At 39.8% G+C, this 13,984-nt stretch overlaps 1 long non-coding RNA gene across 1 annotated transcript in view; it reads right to left on the reverse strand.

Moving 5' to 3' along the window:
• The window catches only part of LOC121658264, a 52,012-nt gene extending 38,098 nt beyond the window's left edge, over positions 1-13,914 (reverse strand). Inside the window, exon 1 of the long non-coding RNA XR_006013909.1 lies at positions 13,382-13,914. This is a non-coding gene — a long non-coding RNA (uncharacterized LOC121658264). The remainder of the gene's footprint in view (positions 1-13,381) is intronic.
• Between the last annotated feature and the right edge of the window lie 70 nt (positions 13,915-13,984).

Consider the following 13,984-nt stretch of genomic DNA (forward strand, 5'->3'; position numbering starts at 1 on the left):
AAAGAGTTTTCTGGTATGAAAGACCTGACATTGACCTGGTCAGAAAGTATTAAATTGTTGATTAGTATCACGTTTTGAAATTAAAAAATCCTGTAGAATGAACTAAAACCTTTTCTCCTCATTGCCCAAATAATACCAAAGCAGATAAATCTTACACTTCAAACTCTCTTCTCAAGGAAACACTTGGTCTAATAAGTTCAATTTGATTATTCTCAGTTAAGTGTTTTCCTGAGCTACTCCTCCTGCTGCCTCCCAGCACTACTGCAAATATTTATAAAACAAAATATGAAGAGCAACACTTTGACGGACAGAGACTTTTTTCCCCTGCTACTTCTCCCTGGAGTTTTTGCTTCAAAAAGTGCTTCCTACTATCATATCTCCTCTACTGCATAGGCTCTAACATCCTCTAAAGGAAGAAAATCTAGTAGAACCAGCGACAGGATCTCGTCAACACTCATCATACCAGCATCACTTGGGTGAGGAAAGCTGTCATTATAATCATCTTTAAATGCAACATCTGTGTCCTGCATGGTGACTACATTCATCAATTTTTGCTGCATTTGAAGTCACACCTTCATCAGTAGAGACAGGTAAGAATTTCTTTGGAACTTTGGGAAAAAAAGGTTACCAACATAAACTGGATTTAGTTTTGCAAGTGTATTTTCACAGCTGGAAGAGAAGAGAATGCAAAAGTCCATACCTACAAAAGGATGCTGACTAGACATGTCTCATGACCTATACAACCTTTACACTGAAAGATGAGGAAAAATCTCAAATTGCTATCTTTACTATGTTATTGAAATAATTATAGTTTTAAAAGTCAGCTGAAAAATGTTTCCTCTCAGAATATGGGGATGCTGCCAATGAATCTAAGTGATTTGGGGGAGAAAAGCAAACCAAAAAGGCTAAAGTAAAATGATTTAGTATTTGGGATAAAGAAATCATGTCTACCTAGGACACCTGTGAAATTTTATTTGTTTTGTTAATAAAAGCCAGGAGTTGTCAACACAAAAGTTATTAGCAAAGTATTTTCAGTATTTTTTCCTATTCCAGTATCAGTTCCTTCATTCATTTATAGTGTTATCATCCTCTCTTTCCCCATGCTAATCATTTCAATGATTGCACTAGCTTTCTTACACAGTACCAAAACATAACTGACAATACCCTAATGGGTTTCACTATTAGCAACAGGATTGTCACAAAACACAAAATTATTCAGGATGATATTACAAAAAGGACTTAGGGGTCTTTTTCACACTCGAGAGCATTTTTCTTTTCAAAGATCACCAAAATGTTGCATATTTCACACGCAACATTTTGGAACAAGCCTTCTTCAACATGCTCCCTTTCCCCTCCTTCTTAGCAGTATATTTTATTTTCTTTACCTCCTTCTTAGCAGTTTATTTTATTTTCTTTACCAGAAAATTGATTACTGCAACTTTGTTGAGCCGCTGCCTACCCAACTCAACAACACCTGAAGCAACCACTGGCCTGCTTCATGTGCTTATAAAGACAGAAACAATCATCTTCCAGGACTATTTCTTTTGGCAATTGTGTTGGGTTTGTGTGGCAAGGTTTTGTAGCAGGGGAGGGGGGATACAGGGAGACTTCTCTGAGAAGCTGATGTCCCTGTCCAATGGAAGCATTGTTTTTCATACAAACTGCATTCCTCTCTGAACCAAACCAGCTCGAATCAAACAGAAAAAAAGGGGCTGTTTTTATGATTGGGCGGCGACTTGAATCAAGATCAACAATTTCGACTGCAAGAAATCCCCATCTAAGATTAGGAACTGCGCTGTCTTCTGTGTCCGACCGCATGACGTCCTCTAGATCAGACCTTAAATTATCCTCCAGCTCTCCACCTGCGGGAGGCTGCGAGAAAAACAATCTCCCTTCTCTCCTCAAAGAAAAGGGATTTCCACTCTCTTTAAAAACAGATGACGTAATCCTTGCTTTTCCCCTTTTTTTGGCGGCGTGGGGGGCGGTGTTTTGTTTTTCCATAGAACAGAGGCAATTACCACAGGCTACTGGAAAAGCAAAGACAGGATCAAACACAGTAAAAAAACCGCAGAGCACCACGAGACAATGTTTTCTAGACCAGGCTCTCGCTTTCGCTGTGTTCCGCTCAAAAGCAGCTCGCTAGTCTAAAGCCGTGCCGCGCTCCCCGCGGATCCGCGGTGCAGCCGCAGCCGGACAGGGACAGGGACAGGGACAGGGACATGGACAGGGACACGGACAGGGACAGGGACACGGACAGGGACAAGGACACGGACACGGACACGGACAGGGACAGCGCGCGCTGCCGGCGGCACAAAGGGCACCGCGCGCGCCCCTCCCGCGCGGCCGCGGAGCGCGGCGCCCCCTGCTGGGCGCGCTCCCTGGAAGCGCCTTCAGCATGACGTCACCGCCGCAGCGGCTCCGCTCTCCCGTCCGCCCGTTGTCACAGCGGGCAAACGCTCCGGCAGGTTTTCACCCTGCTCTTTTTTTCCTCTTTATTCTCTTTTCTTGTGTGATACCTCTTCTAAATAGCTGCTCTGAAAAAAATTGGTATCGGAACACTACCAGATTGCAAAGAAAGCCTTAAAGAAACACCTCGCATTGGACAGCCACCGGCGCAGGTTATTCAGCTGAGCCAAATCGGAGATGTCACTGGCATACACAGCAAACCACATATGAACTACCTTTCTGTTGTGCAATAACTAAACAAGCCTGAATGAGGTGCAGAACTGATAAGGCAGTCAGCAATATTACCACTTGCCTGTGTTTTACAGGGCCAAGCACCATTTCGCAGAAAAATCACAACATCCTGCCATGCAGGTAACACGAGCAATTTATAGAACATCCCTCCCCTCCGGAAAAAAAAAACAAAAAAAAACCAAAAAAAAAAACAAAAAAAAAAAACAAAAAAAAAAAAAAATTTATATAAAAACCCACCCCCCCCAAAAAAAAAAAAAAAAAAAAACCAAAAAAAAAACCAAAAAAAAAAACCAAACAAAAAAACAACCAGAGGTCAAAACCAAACACAGCCAAACAGCATCAACAAAAAAAGTTCAGAAAAAACCCAAATAAAACCCTGAAAACGGGTCCACCATTCTCAGTGGTGGGTTGATTCCTCTGCAAACAAGATAACATTATAACATTACTCCTCCAGATTCCCTGCCAAATACTCAAATGCTCCTGGAAAGCACATCTCCATCCACAAAGCCAACCTTGCTATTTGTTGTATTTCTCAGCAGTGTTGAATGAAACTGTCAACTTCCACAAGCAGAGCTTGTAAGGTCAGGAGATGGGGTCTCTCAGCAACAAGGCAAAAGCATTGAGGTGGTTACTGGAGATGAGTGCTCTGAAAGCTGCAAAGTTTGCAGTCAGGGAGGAAAACACTTATTGTTTTCCAGATCTACAGGCAAAAATAGCACAGAATAAGAACATAAAGAAATTTTTTTTAAAAAAGGGCGGCAGGGGGGCGAAGCATAAAAACAACAGGGAATTGAAAAATATCCTTAACTACTTCAAGATAAAAGGGAAAATTAGAATTCTCTACCAGCTCTTAAGCTTCAGTTATGGAGCAAAGGGGACATTATAACAATCACAGAGTTGGTAAATCATCTGGTACAGAATAAGTACTAGATTTGGCTTTTACTGAATGTACTGGTGTATCCATTGACACTGGATTATGAAATGTTGCATTATGAAAGGAAAAAGCTATTTTGTTAAAGAGTACATTTCTCTTATGTTTAGTATGTTTAGGCAATTCAAGCAGATATTTTCCATTATTTAATGAGTGTGGCAGGCTAAAAAAATGGGTTTGACCCTTTTTCAGTGTTTCATTATATTTAATAAATCATCAGAAATTTATTTTTAAAAAAATCTATGTTGCCTCTCAGATTCTTTTCTTATATTTATGCAAATGCATTTTCTTGCTTAAAAATTCCATAATGTAGGCAGATCACCATGATTTTTTAAAGACTTCAATAATCTGAGCAAGACCCAGCCACAGAACATCAAACACATCTTTACAGCTATTACACTGCCAACCGGAAGGATTAGCAATCTGTTTACAGCATACCAGGGAAATTCAAATCTATATACTATAGGCTAGAAAACTACTATAATCCTTCATCTGAGACACATATATTTTCTAATTGGTTATAAAAACAAATTTCCTTTTTTGCATTTACATATTTAGGAAGATAAATAATATGAAGAATTAGCGCCAGCAGGTTAAATTATTATGTAGAAGTACTAGTCCAAAAACTGATCAGCTCCACAAAAATGTATGACACTGGCTAGTGTAAAACTATTTTTTTTAACAAAGTGACAGCAATAGGTGTTATTTTTTAAACATTCTTAGTAAGGTATCCAAATTTTACAATACAAAGTCCACTAGTAAAAAAATTAGATAATGTTTCCATAGGAAACTAGTTTATTTTAAGTGGTGTTACAAGTGAGTAGTTTGGTCACTTAAAGAATCACTGCCAAAGTTATTAGCAAAAGTAGGTCTTAATATACATATTTTGGAAGTGTGACCTAACACAGTTTGGTGGCAAGCTTCACTCTATTACTGATTACATAGATGAAGTGTACAAGAAAAATGGAATTAGAGTCGGTTTAGAATGATTTCCACAGAGTCTAGGGATACAAAATTATAAGGGTGCAAAAGGATAATGGAGATTCACACATTGAGTAACAAGGGTTGGAGCAGACCCCCTTGCTTTCTAAATTCCTGGATGGAGCCCAAGTGCAGCTGGGTCTAATCTTAGCCTCAGACCTGTACAAGGAGTTTAAGCCTGAAGGATTTAGCAGAACTGAGTAAGTGGTTAATTTAAAATTTATACAGTGATTCAATAGTATTGATTATAATCACAACAGTAACTCAATTATCTATAAGGTATTTAATCAATTCACTTATGCACACACACAGACACAAAGATGTATGGATTTATATGCACAGAGGTACCTCAAAAATTCCCCTCGAGTGTCAGTGAAATATGTTGAATACCTTGGTGTCTATCAACAGACAAGGGCTGAGCCTTGAGGATTTGGGGTATCAGCTGAGACCCTGTCCTCAGCTGATGACAGTCCTTCACGCATTGCAAACTTGAGAGTTTTCAAGCTCTGAGAAGTGTCCCACTCAGGCAAAGATGTCGGCACAGCCCACTGCAGTCCAGGAGAGCTCAAAGGGCCTCGCTTAGGACTGTTCTTTATTGGGTGGCAAGATGATTGCCTTTAGTCATCAGAAAGTTTCCATCCTGGCCATAATCAAGTTGATAATTACTGAAATTATTCAAAAGTCCAGTAATAATGGTACCGTTTCACTTGGGTTATGATTCAGGTGGGTCATGTTCCAGGGCTGTCAGGGATGACTGATTGTTTCTCATTCCCCTCCTTTGTCATGCAACAGGTGTCCCTGTAACAGACAGTGCCACTCCTGTCTTAGCCGTGCAAGAGGTCCTGGTATGGCCAAGGGACATTTCACTGCTGAACTCGTTACACAAAGGCTGTGGCCTAACGAGAATTACTGAGATCATGGAACAGGCCTGAGAAGGCAGAGAAGGCCCAATGAGGGGTAGGATGCACCACCACAGTGGGCTGTGGTGTTCAATTCCATGTATTTCAGCAAAAACACTTGCTTTTGTCAGTGCAGAATATGATTAGAAACTTACATTTTATACGAATGGGGCATTTAGTTGGTAAGGCATCTGATGAGAATTCATTGGCCAAGATCACTTCTATTAACCTCCTTGACAGAAGACAGCATGAAAGCCAAAGAACAAGTCAAAGAGACCAGCTTTTTGGCCCCCAGACAAAGTCTTAAGGCTGCCAAGGTTTTTAACTACAACCATTATACATTATCAACTGCTGGCTCTGAAAATTGATATTTACCAGCAACTGATGCAAGTGCAATTTTAGCATACTGATAATTTTAATAAATTATTACATTATTTTAAATGGGATCTTTTTCAAAGATAATAAATGTATATCACTCTAAAACTTACTGTTAAGTGATTGAGTGTCACTTAGCAATTGCACACATGTTCCGTTTTGCTTATATTTATTTCCAAAAAGAGGTTAGTCCAGGATGAATATCCACAGGCCTATAGTTGGGACAATCACATCTACATCTTTCCAGAAGCAAAAGGAACAAAGATTATTTCTCCTTGTTCTAGTTAAGAGAGAAAGTTATTAGCAAACCATTGCAATTCTTTCCCTTCCACTCCCCATTTTACATTGAAACTAGCTCTATGTTTTGAAACATTCACATCTCTCTAACTTTATGTTTTACAAGCCATTAAGATAAATTCATCTTATATTTTTTAATTTGGTCATCCATCCCAGCAATGTAATTTTACTTGAAGCTATAAGTATTAGAAATTATTACTCAAAAGTAATATATACTCAAAAGAAATATATACAGATGCTGAAATTACAAAATGCAATAGAAATGAGCAGCTCAAAATGTATAAAATGAAAATGTTTTATGAATGAAGAATGCAGACTTAAAGAGTCTTGGCATATTATTAAATCCAAGAAATAATCACGATCTGATCACAATTAATTTTAATTAGTATTTTAGACACAATATTTTTAAAAATCAGGCTCTCCCCAGTAATACATGAACTGTCGTATTCACTTGTACCAATGGCTAAGACTGAGTTTGTAGATATGATCAGGGAGAGACAGGACATGAAAGGTTTATGATCATTTGATTTTTGCTACCCTGTTTAAATAAAGTATTTCAGATGAAAGCAACATTTCACTGCAAAACCATAGAAGTCAAGAAGCAAACATATTCTTTCTTCTCTTGCAAGAGCTTTACATAAAAGAAGGAAGTTACCTCAAAACTTAAAAGTTTCAGATTTTTATAACATCTAGCAGGCAGCTAAAAGGTGATCTTTAACACTGATGATTAATTTGGGTATTTCTCATTTGCCTTTTATTTGAGAAATTTAGAATCATATTTTTCAATAGTTTAGCATCTCACCTAAAAAAAACCCCAAGGACTTATGATGACTATATAAAGGAAGGTAGCGTAGCTATATAATGCTCAAAGTCAACCTGTTAGCAATTCCTCTAGGTTTGCCAAATACCAACCTAGGACATGCTTCTGCACAACTAAAAATATTCAAAATATCGGAAATTTAACACATATATGCAGTAACTAACTTGTGTCAAACAATTTTTGCTCTAGTTAAATGTAAAATAATTACATGACAGATCAAAACAGTGATACAACCAGAGATATTCAGGTCAATCATTATAAATCTGAGCCAGCTTAGCAGTTGTCAAAAGTAGAGTTCATTAATTAGCACTCAAAAATGTACATTTTTTCCTAACATCTTTTAAGTCACAATGGTACAATGCATTTATCTACCATAGTAGTTCTGCTGTACTTTCCTAACACTATATTTGATGTTTCAGTAAATTCTATCATGTTGAAAATGTGTTTAAAACAGACTTTATCTTTCTGTTTCAAATATGTCCAAGCACAATCTTGCCCCCATTAAAATCAGGGACAAAAATTTTGTTTGATATAATGAAAGACAGGATTCATTAGTCTTGGATCTTACTATTATAAAGTTCTCTAAAAGGCAGCTTTTAAAATGCATTGCTTCTATAAAAGCAGTTACAGTATTATCCTTATTTTATGTAGATGCCATGATGCTCCAAATTTGAAAGCAACAAGATCTCAGTTCTGGACCTTGGTCCTGTTCCAGTTACATCCACTCTGCTGCTTTCTTGAAAACTACTGATTTAGCCTCCAGAGATGAATAAGAAAGCATTAATATATTTTACCTGCATGAAAGCACTTGAAAAGAAACATAATATCCAGCTTTATTCAATGAAAACTGAAGAGTCTGAATGGCATCAGGGAGGGAGCAGGAAGGAAGGGCAAAGAAAAAGATCAAAAGAAAACTTAATTAAGTAAAATTGTTTTTTAATCTTCCATTTTTTGCATATGAAGGATCAATGCTAATAATGTCTTTCTACAGAAAAAAAGAGTGTGTGAACTCTGACTTTTTAATTCTTCAGCAGAACTGTCACAGCCTGACATAATTTTACTGTGTATTGACTATATTACCATCCTTTATTTAAGCTGTCAGATTTTACTTATAATCAAGAGATAACAGTAGAAGAAGGTCAAAGAAAAGCAGAGAGAACTCCTGCTAAGGAGAGGCTACATTGAGGTAGACTTAAACACTCTGAAAAGCACAGGAGGAAGAGGGCTAGAGAAAATTAACTATGAACCTGGTCACTGAAAGGCTTCTCAAGGATAAAAGATGCAGATGAGGGACTGAAAGAAGTAAGAAGGAGGTAGAACAGAAGTGGGGGATGTGGTAAGAACACTAAAGAAATTATTTCACAGACCCATGAGGGAAGAGATCAGAATGTAGTTATACAATTTAATGTACTGACAGTGAACAGGATTACCTCAAAACTGAAGTTTCAGCAAAAACAGAAAACACTGACTCCAGCCAATTTCCAGTCTCCATCTCCTGAAGTGGTGATGTCTGGCCCACACATGCCACGTGCTCTGTAATGTCATCCTACAGCATCATTGAATGGCCCCTGACCACAGCACACAGCTCCACCACATATCCCTGTTCCATGGCACGCCTCAGGGAGCTCCATGCCCACATACCTGCTGGCACTAGACACAGCACTGTATTTGAAATCACCTAATCCCACCTCATCTGGATCCAGCCACTGCCATTTGAGCATGTCAGACTTTCCTAGCCAAAGGGGTGATTTCAGTCTTTGTGTCTGATGATAGATCTGGTTGATCTGCTGGAAGATCTGGGCTTTAGCAGTACTGCAATATCAAAGTTCATTGGAGGTGTTAAGAGCTTGCAGCATGAGTAACAATAAATTTAAAACAATACAATGAATTACTGCTGCAAGGCCTGAGCACATATCATGACATTATTAGGTACTGCCTTTAACTAAAAGGCTTGTATATACTGTTTATAAGAGCTTGCTCCTATATAGATGTTTAAGAGCATAAAGTTCTAAGGGAAGCTCTGTTCCAGTGCAGCAATTTTATCTATTCTGGTCTATAATAAAAGGAGTTACATATAATTACATTTGCCAGCTCCTTGCCTTTTCTACCTTGAAGGAGTTCTGCCAAGCTAATTCTTCCCAAAGAAAGGAACCAGAGAAGCCTCAATACTTTTTGATTCTAAAATATTTGCCTCTGGGGTTACTTTTTTCCCCTTCAATGTAGACTAGAAATCCCACCAGTATTTCTGAAAAAAAAAAAAAGAAAAATGAGAAAAGGAAGTGTTTTGCATTACAAGATACTGGTCCATTATGCTCCCAGTTAGAAAGACACTTGAACTCTGCAAAGTATAGGTTAAATGCTTTTTATTATAGCTAGAAAAATTAAAGAAATAGAGAACAGCACAAGTAATCTTACCTTCCTTTAGATGTTCAGCACACCATGCAGACCCTGCCTGTAGAAAAGGTTACCCCATATTGACCATTTGAGCTACTATAGATTTTTTTACATATGTATAACTATAGTCATCATTTCTACTCCTGAACAGGGAAGATATCCACAAGAAAACTTCCTACTGCACTTTTAGATAATGGCAAAGACACCGGGTGCCAAGTGGGAGAAGTCTTGCAGTCTTCTCTCTCGCAGTGAGCTGGCCGATAGTGTCCTGCAGCCACAGGCTTGAGAGCCTGGTGGGATGTGCAGCACAGCGCAACACAGGCCTGAGCCTTCTCAGGCTCAATGTCATGTGGGCCAGTAGCCCTGCAATATGAAAGGGTCTTATGGTGAGTGGCACTCCAGGATGGTGGTGTTATCCAGCCTAAAAATCTGTTGCCACTAAAACTCTGGAGATGGCTTAAATTTAGGTGTTTAAAATTCCCATTATAGCCAGTAATGATCTAGTCAGTACATTCAATAGATTAGAACAAACAACTCGTTTTACCCTAAACTCCTAGTTTATAAGAAACTGAGCTACTGGGCACTTCCACAGCACGAGACTGTGGAAGATCTTGTGGGACTCCTGTGAGAGAAAATAGTAATGACCTACTGGTCCAGCACTTCAAAGCGAATCTCACCCGAGGGCTAGATTTGGCAACCAGAGCCTGTCTGCAAGCCTGTTCAGAGTAGTGATTATCCCTGGTTACAGCTTTTTGAAAACTACCAGTAATCATCAGTCAGGAAGGGTCTGTCACCTTCTTCTTCCTCATGTCCTGCAAAAGCTGTTCAAAGTCTACATTGTGCAAGTCACTAAGGGCAAGTGGGACTTTCTGATTTGGCCTGATCTCATTTGCAAATGTTGGACTCATTGCATTTCATTTCCTGAAATGAATTCTAGGCAGTCCGAACACTGTAACTACCAACAAACAGCAACAGCATTGTCAAGGTGGCGGTTCCTCCACTTAAAATAGTTTATGAAATGTTACTGATTTTAGTCACAGCAGAGACAGTATGCACCTAATAAACAACTGCATGAACACAATGAATTAAGCTTCTTTCAAGTATTTTCTCATTTTGACATCTTTCAGTAAGGACTTCTTAGAAGAAATGGAGGAAGACAATCACCAGCCTCAGTTCCCAATAAAATAATTTGCTAGATATAATTTCTACCTCAGTTTCATGAGGTAGAAAGGCATATGATCCCTGCCAGGCAGGGATCAAATCAATAGGATCACTAGTGGGAAAAAAAACCCGTTCTTGGTGAGAAATTAAAATAATATTTAGTGATTCCCACCAGAGGTCAGTCATACCATAGGAATAAAATGAAAATTACCAAAATTCAAAGTACTCATTGATTCTACATGTGATAGAAATTGAAATTGCATTTTCAATCCATTTAAATTTCTATTTCTACTAGTTTAATTGTATTATTCATGATTTGGATAAAAGTATCCTCCTTTAATAACAGGAGTCCAGGAGAAAATACAGAGCACTGGTAAAAATAAGAAACAACTATCTGAATAAACTTCAGCTCAGTCTCAGTGACTGAGAAAGAACAAATTAAAATTCTGTAAAAGCTTGAGGCTCTAGTAACTCTAACATGCTGTAGATTACTAATGAGTATAGTGGACATGGATGACAGTAAACTACTGCATTTCACCTTGATACCTTTATTTCTTGAGATGAAAGTCACAGAGAAGCTAGAAAAAGTAGGATTTGTTCTTAGTAGTGTGGCAGAGCTCGACATACACCTTCCATAAAGGACTTTCTAGGTATGCCTAGGTTAATCAACACTCCTAATAGTAAAAATTCTATTCATTTTCTGAGTAACTAAAATAAAACACAACATAACAGAGATTGCAGTGTTAAATATAATCTCAGAATCCAGAGAAAATTACTTTATGGACACAAATGTGATTAATTTTTTTTTAAAGAAATATTCTCTATCCTTAGCATGTAAAAGAGAAAGTATTAGAACTGTTTTCTATTTTACATGTTTAATTTTTTTGTCTCTACTAGGCACTTCTTAGGCCACATCTGTCATACCGCTTCCAGTTTTGGGCTCCCAACACAAGAAAGGCATCAAGAAAATAGAGTAAGTTCAGTGAAGGACTGCTGTGGAGGCCAGTGGACCTGCTGGACAAGGAATGAAAGGAGTCCTACAGTGGGATAAGTCCTAGGTTCCTTTCCAACTTACGGTGACTGAAAAAGCCTCCCCCAGAACGCTCTGTTCTGTTCTGTTAATGTACCCCCGTTCTGCTCCCCTGGTTGGCTCTGTTGGCCACCCCACCCCTTGTAACCTGATACCCCCTCAGAGTTTCTCTATTGGTTCCCTGACCCTGGACACCCCATTGTTCTCCCCTACTTCTCTGGAACCTTGCAGGAGTGCAGATGCATTAAATCTCTCCTGTAGAACCCTACGTGAAGACCCTTCTTGCTCATTCACTGTCGGACTGTTTTAGCCGGCTATCCTGTGTGTGTGTGTGTGCCAGTGTGCTGGCTGCACCGAGAGGCTTCCTTGGAGGCGCTCTTGGGAAGGTCGCGGCATTTTACAGTCCAATATCAGCGCAACAGAGTGCCCAGATAAAACCATGAGAATCTGTCCTGACCTCATAGCTCACCCTGCTTTGAACAGGAGGTTTGACTAGATTGTCTCAGAAGGTCCTTCTAATCTGTATCATCCTCTTTTACTATATTATGATCCTATGAATGGGTCCTTTGGCCCACAGCCTGACACTTTTCCAGGAATAAACTCTAGGCAGTTCCAGTCACCCTAAGCCAAAAGAATGAAGTTCAGCTAGAAAAGATAAAGGCAACAAGTGTGGTAATTTGCATTTATCAGGTAGATCTTATCTAAGAGTCAAAGTAGGCTAGATCTCTTCAACTGGTGAAAGGGTTGGCTGAAAAGAGCTAGGAAAGCATGAACAGATAGAAACTGAACAGAAAATTATTTGCTATCTATCATTAAAAAGGCAGCACATGGGTTTCCAGAGGGATGTTTAAAAAATAACAAATGCAAATACTGACTTTAAAAATAGTGTTGAGTGTTGTGGGATGTTTTAAGGACCAAAAGTCTAGGATGGTGCATAAATGTGGGGATACATAGCCATGACCTGAATGCAACATTTAGTATAAGAATTTCATAGTTTATAATTGCCAATAGATACAATATCAAAAGGGAAAGAATACATTTCCTTATATTTTTTGCATCTGCCTCTGCTAGAAGCTTTTCTTGAAGTATAATACTTTAGGGCCTTTTGTTCCATACTCAGTCTGCACCTACTTCTTGTACTACTGTTGTTGGATATAGAATATAGATAGTACTTGGGGCTATGACCAAGTGTGATGGCTATGATCTTCAAGATCATTTATGTTAAAACATAGCATATTTTTTTTTAAGGAAGGAAGCAAATTAAAGAAAAGTTTCGCTGGCAGGTGATGTATATTATAAATTTTCTGCCCAGTAAATAACATACAAAGTGATTTCTTATCCACCTCATCTGAATTCCCTCTGCTAAAGAAGAATCTGTCAGGAATTACATGGTAAAACAGATCTTCCCAAGCAACACATTGATTTTGCAGAGAACAGGGTACAAAGACATTTTTTTCTTATTTGAGCATGCATACATATCAGGTACAGTGGGTTGTGTTAGCTTTAATGCAAGAAGTCAAAAACTATCTTTGGGACTGTAGTTTCACACTCCACGGGCTAGCTTCCCGCTGTTTGCATCACACCGACACAAACACAGCAATGTTGAAAAACTGAGTTGGACTAGGAAGTTCTTCTGTCTGAAATATAATTCAAGGAAAAATACTTTTCACTAAACACGTTCCACACTGCAAGCCACGATCCAGCTGCACAAACACTGGAGGAGGGAAAACGTTTAAGAGAAAAACAAGTGGATGTTGCCTTATAAATGTCTGTGAATCGTAAACCCACGCATGTACCTGATAAGTCCAGGTGGAGTGGGATCTGGTGGCATGCGTTTTGTGACTCCTGTTTGATGGGATTAGTGCATTAGTCTGCAGTTCCTTTCAGCCCCTCAGCTTGGAACCACGGTCTCTGAGAACGAGGTGCGGCTACAGCTGAATGAGTCAATATTCATGTCACCTTACAGTGCTTGGTTTGACAACGGGGACGTCCGGGGGCGGATCAGAACCCTCCCGGAGATCCTCGGGGCGCGCAAAATCCGCCCTTCCCGCCCGGCGCTGTTTTCTGGTGCCCTCACGGTAACGGGAAATGCGGCTCGCGAGCTCTGAAAGCTCCCCTCCCCGGCCGCCGCCCCAGCCGGGAACTCGCATGGAACAGTCACACAATCACAGCATCACTTAGGCTGGAAGAGACCTTCAAGGCGAGCACTACCGCAGTAACCCCTAACCCAAGAGCCGCACCGCCCAGCGCCGGACACAGGCGCCCGCGGAGCACGGGCGGGGCCGCTGACCACGCACGGCCCGGGCCCCCCGTTCCGAGCAGCCGGGCCAGGGCCGCGCGCCCGGCGTGCGCGTGCGGCCGGCGCGTTGCTCGGTAACGCGGCCGCGGGGCTCTTGGGT

This window comes from Corvus kubaryi, unplaced genomic scaffold, assembly GCF_017639235.1.
Source record: "Corvus kubaryi isolate FWS band 111438036 unplaced genomic scaffold, C.kubaryi_AGA036_p1.0 split3-131, whole genome shotgun sequence".
NCBI classification, from domain to species: Eukaryota; Metazoa; Chordata; class Aves; order Passeriformes; family Corvidae; genus Corvus; species Corvus kubaryi.